Below are 9,933 nucleotides of genomic sequence, written 5' to 3'. Positions count from 1 at the left end.
GAACGTCCCCGAGGCGCACGGTTGCGTCAGCGACCTACAAAGAAAGGGGCGAGCGGCGGCAGCATGAGGCCCTCAGGCTAGCGGCGGTGACTTGTGGCGGCTTCCATGGCAAGGCGTGCGTGGAGTAAATAGCATAAAACTACTACTTTACAGGCTAGGGTTTTAAAAAACTATCGGTTTTTAATTTTTCTTAGATAACTACCAAATAAGTGGTCGGCTATTTCAAAAAACCCAAATCGCCGAGTCTTTATCAGTTGATCACGATTATGACAGTTCGGGCCCACATGTAAGATAACTGTTTGTTTGGCCGTTTACTTTGACCGTTAACTTACATGTGAGTCCCACATGTAAGTTTTTTCAAAAGCAATCGGGTCCTTGTAAGTTTTCTGAAAAAAGCAATCGGGTCCCTGTGACTTTTTTGAAAAAAGCAATCGAGTCCCCAATGCAGCCAGAGCTCGATCCCGATCGGCTGGGCAGTGATGCTTCCTCCGGCCGGCGAGCCGCGCCTCCAACGGCGGAATCCACGTCGTGCACAACCTAAGGCCGGCCAGCCGCGCCTGCAGCGGCTGGATCCATGCCGGTCATCGCATAAGGCCGGCGAGCCGCACCTGCAGCGGCCGCGCTGTCGTGCCTTGCCTGCGGCCGCCGCCATGCCATCCCTGCCGCTTCGTCGTGCCTCGCGCTCCGGCCACACCATGACTTGCGACTCCCCTGCCGACTTGCCTGCGGCCGCCGCCATCCCCTGCCGCGAGCTCCTCAAGCTCGACACGACGACCTGCACCGCTCGTGGAGTGCACACCTCTCGTCGCTGCGGACGAGGCCGGCCTCGTCACCACCGTCGTCACCTGGAGCTCCAGCGAGCACCTATCACGATTGTTGGGACGCTGGGGAGGAGATGGAGGGTCGTCGCCGGCTTGGGATGGGGGGAGGGGCACCGGCTAAGGGAGAGGGACGAAGGCTTTGGGGGGGTCGCCGGCTTGGGAGGGGAGGGGGTCGCTGGCTCGGGAGGGAGAGGCCAACACGGGAGGCACAGAGGAGGGAAGAAAAGAGATAGAGAGGAAGAAGAAAGAGAAGAGGAAGATGGAACTTACATGTGGGCTCCACATGTAAGTTAACGGTCAAACTAAGGTCAAACTAACGGTTTGTTTAGGTGCAGGCCCGACTTGTCATAATCATGATCAACTGATAGAGACTCGACGATCTGGGTTTTTTGAAACAGCCGACCACCCATTTGGTAGTTATCTGAGAAAAATTAAAAACCGGTAGTGTTTTGAAACCCTAGCCTGTAAAGTAGTAGTTTTATGCTATTTACTCGCGTGCGTGTGAAAGGATAAGGAGAGAGGGGAGATAAAGGATAGGGCACCCGCAGGACCGCAGCCGTTGGATCAACGACGAATCCAATGGTTACAACGTGTGATCCATGAGAGGGCTACCCTGACCAATAAAAACGCATTGTATTTTTTAGTGCAATATAAATGTTTTCAGGCTCCACAATTATAATAATATTTATTTTCTTTTTTCTTTTCCTTTTCAGTACTTTCTTTCATTTGCCTTTTCTTTCTTCGGTTCTGTTTTTGAATAAGGCCTATGCAATGATTAAAGGATATAAATATGATTTGTTTACCCAAAAAATTCCTAACATTTTATACACTACAATTTAAATATGAATTATATGCACTAAACGTACAAAAGTAGTTACAAATCTCTAAAATCTATGATACATGGGAACTGTCCTTCAAATATGGTCTACTTTCTGTGAAAATTGGAGTGGTGCTATTTTACACCCACGTTTTGTACTTGCTTAAAAAAATACCCATTTTTACACGGAGAAAATATAAAAGATTTTTTCATACAAAAATTAGAAACTCTAGTTTTCAACATTGTTTGTAATAGCAAGATGCTCCTACATGCCCAATTTGGACACATTATCATAAAATATGCAATGAATATGACCATCAATTTGAAAAGTCATGAATATTCATATATGACACCTCATTTTGTGAAGGATTTTTTCCAGAATTATCATATGCAGGTTTGGTATTTTTCCTCATGACTTGTACACGTAAAAGGACTCAATGCGAAAGGATTGCATTGATTGAATTTGTATTCTTCTTCTTTCTTTTTTCTTCAAAATGGTGCCATCAAAGCGGGTGGGGGGGGGGGCTCGGAGGGGATAATGATGGATGTGCTATGTGAGAGATTCATCAATTATAATACATAGGTTTCCCATAATCACGGGATAATCTGATCTTATCGTATCCCCCATAAATAGTTATGAAACTACCAGCCCGCCTACCTATATAAGAAACCGCGCGGAGGCTCATCAAAGCGGGAACATTGCAGAGGATCTTGGCATGTACTCTAGCTCCAAGTAGATCGATGCATCACTATTTATAAGACACGTCAAACAACAGCGACAAGGCTACTGGCTATTGTCAGTGTCACGGGGAACGGGTTGTCCGAAGCACCCTATAATTGTGTGCCCTAGCATGCAATTGATCAAACCATAAATTTAACTATGATGTGGTACGACCAATGTGAATTTTATTATAACATGAGATTACAATCTACTCCCTCCGTCCAGAAATACTTGTCCTAAAAATGGATAAAATGGATGTATCTATAACTAAAATAAGTCTAGATACATTCCTTTCTAAGACAAGTATTCCCGGACGGAGGGAGTACTAATTAATATAAAAAACATTAAGGTTGAAGACGACTCGCCACTTGTGTCCTTGGTCTACTATCCCGACGGCTAAATAGAGCATGCTTCTCTACCACACGAAAGCTAGCATCTTTGGTCTGCTATCCTGCCTGGTTCAACTCTAACCTCCCTTCGCTCCAGTACAACGCTGACCAGAACTCCCTCTGGTTCACCAGTCCAGGAGCAGCCAAGCAGGACAACCTTGATGCCTGACAGTCACCTACGGACCTGCCTCCACTCCGGACCAAGGCGCCCGGCCGATGCTGGTAAGATCCCTCTCTACTCTTTTGTGCCTTCCATTCTTCTACCAAAATGGGTTTGTAGGATCCATGATATGCTCCCCTGAATCCTGTACATATACCACTCCATGGGGGACGATTTTAGGTTTCCTACAAAAAAATATGTGGATGGGCCAAGATGCGGGATCTGCTAGTCAGTTTTTCGCCCATAAACTGCATATCGGTATGATTTTTGTGGATCGGGCAAATATGTTGGATCTGTTAGAGTTGCTCTTAGCTCGGTATACAAGAGGTAACATCTAGGTTGCCCCCAGGATGAGCATAAATGTTACTTTCATGGTTACCTATATAAAGGGCTCTTCTTGCCAACAAGCTCCCAAATTTTACATCTGATGTCAAATGAAATGACACATACGACAACAAAAAATTACATCTCATCGTGAGAAACAATTTTTTCTGACAATTTTAATTTGAATTCATATGCAACAATAACTGTGAAATTATTGATTCAATGACATGCTCCAACGAATTTGAATTTTTGCGTTGTTTGATTTGGATGTGTTTAATTTCTAGGGTTATAACATATTAAAATATGGAGAGAGCTCATACACTGCTTGTGGCGCAAGCAACGCCAACTAACGCTAACGCGCCGTCGGCCGACCAAGTTAAGCGAGGTCGCTCGTCCCAACTCGCTCGCTCGCTCGGCTGTTTCAACTAGTTCACCATAGACCAGTTTAGAATTTGAAAATTGTTCGCATGTTAATATATGTTTGTGGCTTTGAAAAATGTTCACAAATTTGAAAAAAGTTCATGAATTTCAAAGAAACGTTCGCCGATTCTAAAAACAGGTCTGGAATTTGAAAAAATGTTCACGAACTAGAAAAATTCTCAAATTTGAAAAAGTTCATAAATTTTACAAACTCTAATAAATTCCAAAACAATTCTTAAATTCTTAAAAATGTTTATGAACTTGATAAAATTTCCAGTGTAAAAAAACACTTATAGAAAAAATCCACGAGTTTGAAACAAATCGCGTCAAAAAGTTTCCTTTTTGCGAAAAATAAAATTTTCACAGACTCGATCTTTTTGTGAATTTGAAAAAAAATGAGTCTACAAAAAATTTCATGAATTTAAAAAAGAAGTTCTCAGAATTTTTTAGAAAGCATTCATAATTTTTTTGCAATTAGCAAAAAATTCCAAGAAGTTCAGGAGAAGAATTCACGAATTTGAAGATCTTTTTAAAGAAAATTTAAATGGATAAAAAATAATAAGAAAAGAAGATATAGGAAGAAGAAACCAAAAACCGGAAAAAACCAACAAAAAACTGATGAAAAAATCCCAGTAGGAAAAGAAGGGAATCTGGGTGGAAGCTTCCAGAAGGAAAAGAGGGCCGGATTCACGGAAACGCAGCCTATTTTAATAATATGAGACCATCTATGTTTCTGATGGGCATTGGCGTTGCTCAAAAATATCTAATGGGCCTTGGCGTTGCTCAAAATTATCTAATGGGCCTTGGCGTTGCTCAAAAATATCTAATGGGCCTTGGCCGAGCGTCGTTCCTTTTCTTTAATAATAGCATAATTATTTAAATTAAGAATAATAGCGAATGGAGTACGTTGGTAATCACTTGTTTACCCGTGCAGGTGGTAGCAGGTTCGATTCTTGTAGGAATCATTTTTATTCCTCGTTGCAATAGGAGAACCTCCAACTTCCTTTTTTCCTGTATTAACTCATGTTCATTTTATTTTGTTCACACATATCAAATATCCCCCTTTGTTCATTTTATTTTGTTCATGCATGTCAAATGGTCCTGGGCTCTGTTGGGATGTTTAGCCGGTCTCACTTGTTTACAGGCTACATGTTCTCAATTTTTGTTCACACATATCAAATATCCCCCTTTGTTCATTTATTTTGTTCACGCATGTCAAATGGTCTTGGGTTCTGTTGGGTTGTTTAGCCGGTCTCACTTGTTTACAGGCTACATGTTCTCAATTTTTTTATAGCAAGATTATATATATGTCATGGAAAATGTTCAAGACCTATGTACATGTACAACCTTATGTCATGGACAAAGATTGTTGGGAAAGTCAATTGAGTGAAAATTTGAACCTATATTTGTAAGCATTGTGGCACTATTCCTGTTTATTAAAATATGGTTTACACTTATTGTTTTTTTATCTAAATTTATATATCTTGTAACACTATGAAGCAACACAGGATTATGTGTTATTGTACCAATTGTTTGTAACACACCTGGAGCAACACGCACTTATATGTTACTCTGGCTGGTAACACATTTTCGAACCTTATCAACTATGTGTTACTCTTCGCGCTGCAACACAGATGATGTGTTACTGCAATTATTATATGTAACACATTTTTCTATATGTTACATAATTGTGTTACTTAATCTTTGTTTTGTTGTAGTGCCCCAAGCTTGAGGTTTTTGATAATGTATATAGGCATCACGTCCGCGACAAGTAGACAAAAACGATTCTGCATCTACTACTATTACTCCACACATCGACCGCTATCCAGCATGCATCTAGAGTATTAAGTTCATAAGAACAGAGTAACGCATTAGGCAAGATGACATGATGTAGAGGGATAAACTCAAGCAATATGATATAAACCCCATCTTTTTATCCTCGATGGCAACAATACAATTAGTGCCTTGCTGCTCTTGCTGTCACTGGGAAAGGACACCGCAAGATTGAACCCAAAGCTAAGCACTTCTCCCATTGCTAGAAAGATCAATCTAGTAGGCCAAACCAAACTGATAATTCGAAGAGACTTGCAAAGATATTTAAATCATGCATAAAAGAATTCAGAGAAGAATCAAATATTTTTCATAGATAATCTTGATCATGAACGCACAATTCATCGGATCTCGACAAACACACCGCAAAAAGAATTACATCGAATAGATCTCCAAGAGAATCGAGGAGAACTTTGTATTGAGATTCAAAGAGAGAGAAAAAGCCATCTAGCTAATAACTATGGACCCGAAGGTTTGTGGTAAACTACTCGCACATCATCAGACAGGTCATGGAGTTGATGTAGAGGCCCTCTGTGATCGATTCCCCCTCCGGCGGAGCGCCGGAAAAGGCCCAAAGATGAGATCTCACAGGTATAGAAGGTTGCGACAGTGGAAATAGGGTTTCATGGTGCTCCTGGATGTTTTCAGGGTATATGGATATATATATAGGAGGAAGAAGTAGGTCGATGGAGCTGTGAGGGGCCCACGAGGGTGGGGGCGCGCTCACCCCCCTGGGGCGCGCCCTCCTGCCTCGTGGCCTCCTCGCTTCTTTCTTGACGTCCACTCCAAGTCCCCTGGATCACGTTTGTTCCAAAAATAACTCTCCCGAAGGTTTTATTCCGTTTGGATTCCGTTTGATATTCTTTTCTACGAAAAACTGAAATAGGCAAAAAACAACAATTTGCACTGGGCCTTTGGCTAGTAGTTAGTCTCAAAAATAATATAAAAAGGTATATTAAAGCCCATTAAACATCCAAAACAGATAATATAATAGCATGGAACAATAAAAAATTATAGATACGTTGGAAACGTATCACTGTGACCCCATTACGTAATTATGACCAAGACGATAAATCAAGTAGATCGCACACAGTTTATTATCACCAACCGTGTGAGATGCAGCACAAAATATCTTGCAGCACCGTCGGTGTATAGTATTATAAATCAAGTAGATCGCACATAGTTAGTCTCCTTTGTGTACCCAAACTATGCAATGACGTGGATGACCACTGTAACTAGGGAAATTCGAACGAAAATTTTTGACGTCCAAACTCAACACACACGGGTTAAGCTATCTGAATCGTTTGTGATGTTCACATATTATACACAGTTCTGAATAAGGACCGTGTCTGATGACACTTTGCGTGCCAGTTTTTTGGCTGAAGCGATTCCAAATTTTCGGCTTCCGCGGAAATATCTACCTCCCCGCCCCTACCCCTTACCAAAAGCCACATTTCGTCCCCTCTTTCCGCCTTCCTTTCCAAGTTGAAACCTTCATCCTTGCTTGCAGCGCCGCCGCCTCCTAGCCGGCGAACCTCCTTCACGCTCCTCGGCTTCGCCTATCCAGGCAGGTAATCCAGACCCGACCCCCATCCTCATCCTCCTTCCACATCCCACATGCCCCTACCGCCGACGCGAGTGTGACACCTTCCACCCAAATCACAGACCCCTCCACCAAATAAGCGTCGGCCTAAGCCATGGTACACGCAGTATAGCCAGGACCTCAAGGAGCATTTGGCAGCGGAGAAGCAAATCGCGGCCGCACGCGCGGATGAGGTCGCGATGGCTGCCATTCGTGCCGACCCCCAGATCTTGAAGGAGCACCTTGCCATTTGCTAGCTACGCCAGTTAAGCATGCTCGGTTTACCCGTTGCGTGTGCTGCTCCGGCCTTTCCTTCACCATTTCTAGTGAATTGTGCTCTCTAATTTTACCATGCAATCTGTTGCTCTAGTGTATATGTTCTATATGTCGTGCAGTGTGGTGCTCACTTATTAACTGTTTTGTTAATTAGTTGTCGTCTTCAGTTAACTGTTTGGTTCAATTCTGCAAATGTGATGTTCAATTCTTCAGGCTGCAATTTTGTATTATCTTCCATGTGAGAAATAAATCGAATTTATCTATACAAAATTGTGGGTGCATTCTGTTATTGTATACCATGTAAGGAATAAATTGAATTTGGCTGTAGTAAATACATGAGAAACAAATACAATTGCTACAATTGGCTGTAGTTAACTGTTCGGTTAACTGTCTGATCTTCTATTAGGAGTATGTTATATTGTGCAATGTGGTGCTCAGTTAATGTTTGGTTCATTTGTTGTTGTGTTTAGTTAACTGCTTGGTTCAATTCTGCAATGCGATGTCCAATTGTCATGGGTAGAATTTCGTATTGTTGTGCATGTGAGGAATAAATCGAATTTGGCTGCACTTAATACATGAGAAACATACACAAGTGCTATATTTTCTAGTTCTTAATCATGCTTGGTTTGGATAAATGGGTTTTCCGTTTGGCTTCAATTAATCTGGTGAATCTGCAATGTGATTATTTTTCATCAACATATTTTACTGATAGCATGCGAACCCTCACTTAACCTGATGACTAACTACCTTATATGTGTTGCAGGGAAACAATGTGAAGCACTAAGGTTTACAATCAAGGTTAGCAGGTGCATGGTCCGTTGTCTAATAGCACATTATTGTGCAATTAAAGGAACCATTCTAATATTTAGGTTTTTAACAATTTGATCTTGCACATGTTGGTCCTGCTGTCAGAGGTTTTGACCCACTGTTCGACCCATTTTGCATATGGGGAAATGAGTTGTCCAAGAATATCAGTCAAGTTAAGAAACTCAGAAAGATTGTTAGGATAAAGAAATTAGCAACAAAAAACAACAAGATCTTTGTCTGCACAATGAAGAAGACATCAGTTTACTACAGGATGGTACTAACTATTATACCTTTCCTTTTTTATTCCCTTGCCCCATTTCCAATATAGAGAAGATATTTAGGCACATCCTTATTTTCAGGCCTTTCCAAAGCAGTTCACTGATGATTACCTCTCAAACCACCTGTACGGTCAGGAGGCGAGGAAGGTATTCATACAACACCCACGGTTTAATATTGAAGTGTTCCTGAAGAGGACGAAGGATGGACGGTGAATCATCCACAGGCACTGGCCTAAAGTTACAAAGACCTTCAACATCAATGAAGGCTCAATATTCGCCTTCTACTTCAGCAGTTTTCCGGATGAGATACATCTGTCTATGTACCGTCTATGATGCTAATTTCGAAAGTTTATAGATGTTGCATGTGAAACTTGGTCCTAGTGTAGTTATGTAATGGGGTAGCTGAGTGCTGAAGCTATATGATGTTGTACTCTGATGTATTTCAATTATGAAAATGAAATATATTGTGTGCTTAATATGAACTGTCAATTAGGTTAATAAATGGATTATAAATAATCAGATAATTAGCCTGCTAATTGGGTTTTGCTATTGCAAACGGTTGTTGAAAAAATACCGTGGGACATGACCTCAGGCAACACACACAGTTTCTAGGAATAAACCGCGTTGGATCAATGAACAATCACACACGACTTTCTCTTGAAAACTGTTTGCATTAGGACACCTTGCCCAAACATTTACCACATCAAAACTGTGTGTGATGGATAGCCTTTGCCACACAGTTTCTTCCACTGGCCATGTGTGATATATTCAATAACGCAAGCGATTTAATGGGAAAAATTGTGTGATGTACCTATGAACGTAAACGTTTTCCTTGGAGCGACTGTGTGAGATGTACATACGAATGGAAACGTTTAGCGAGGACTGACTATGTGCGATGTACTTGCGACCGGAAACAATTTTGCCGTATAATTGTATTTTTAGCTCTACTGTACATATTTCCGTATTTGAGCGCTCGCTAGTTGCACACGACCTTATTTTGCCGAATCGTGTGTGCCAGGAGGGCATATCCTCAACGGTTTCTGGGTCGTGTGGGAAGGACCCCCCTATCGCCCACACTCACTTGGCGATGGTTCCAAATGTCGTCGCGGAAAGGGGTTAAAAACCGTTTGTTTAGGAGCTCGCTATACTAGTGAATACCTAGTGCATCGGGTCCAATGAAAATCTTTTGTGACAATACTGGAGAAATTGCCTTAGCAAAGGAATCCAGATTTCACAATTAAACCAAACACATCAAGAGACGCTTCAACTCCATCCGCGATCAAGTCAAGGAGGGAGACATAGAGATTTGCAAAATACATATGGATCTAAATGTTGCAGACCTGTTGACTAAGCCTCTTCCATGAGCAAAACATAATCAGCACCAAGACTCCATGGGTGTTACAATCATTACAATGTTATATCTAGATTATTGATTCTAGTGCAAGTGAGAGACTGAAGGAAATATGCCCTAGAGGCAATAATAAAGTTGTTATTTATATTTTCTTATA

The sequence above is a fragment of the Triticum dicoccoides genome, chromosome 3A (assembly GCF_002162155.2).
Source record: "Triticum dicoccoides isolate Atlit2015 ecotype Zavitan chromosome 3A, WEW_v2.0, whole genome shotgun sequence".
Taxonomy (NCBI): domain Eukaryota; kingdom Viridiplantae; phylum Streptophyta; class Magnoliopsida; order Poales; family Poaceae; genus Triticum; species Triticum dicoccoides.
Note: the sequence above shows the minus strand (reverse complement) of the source record.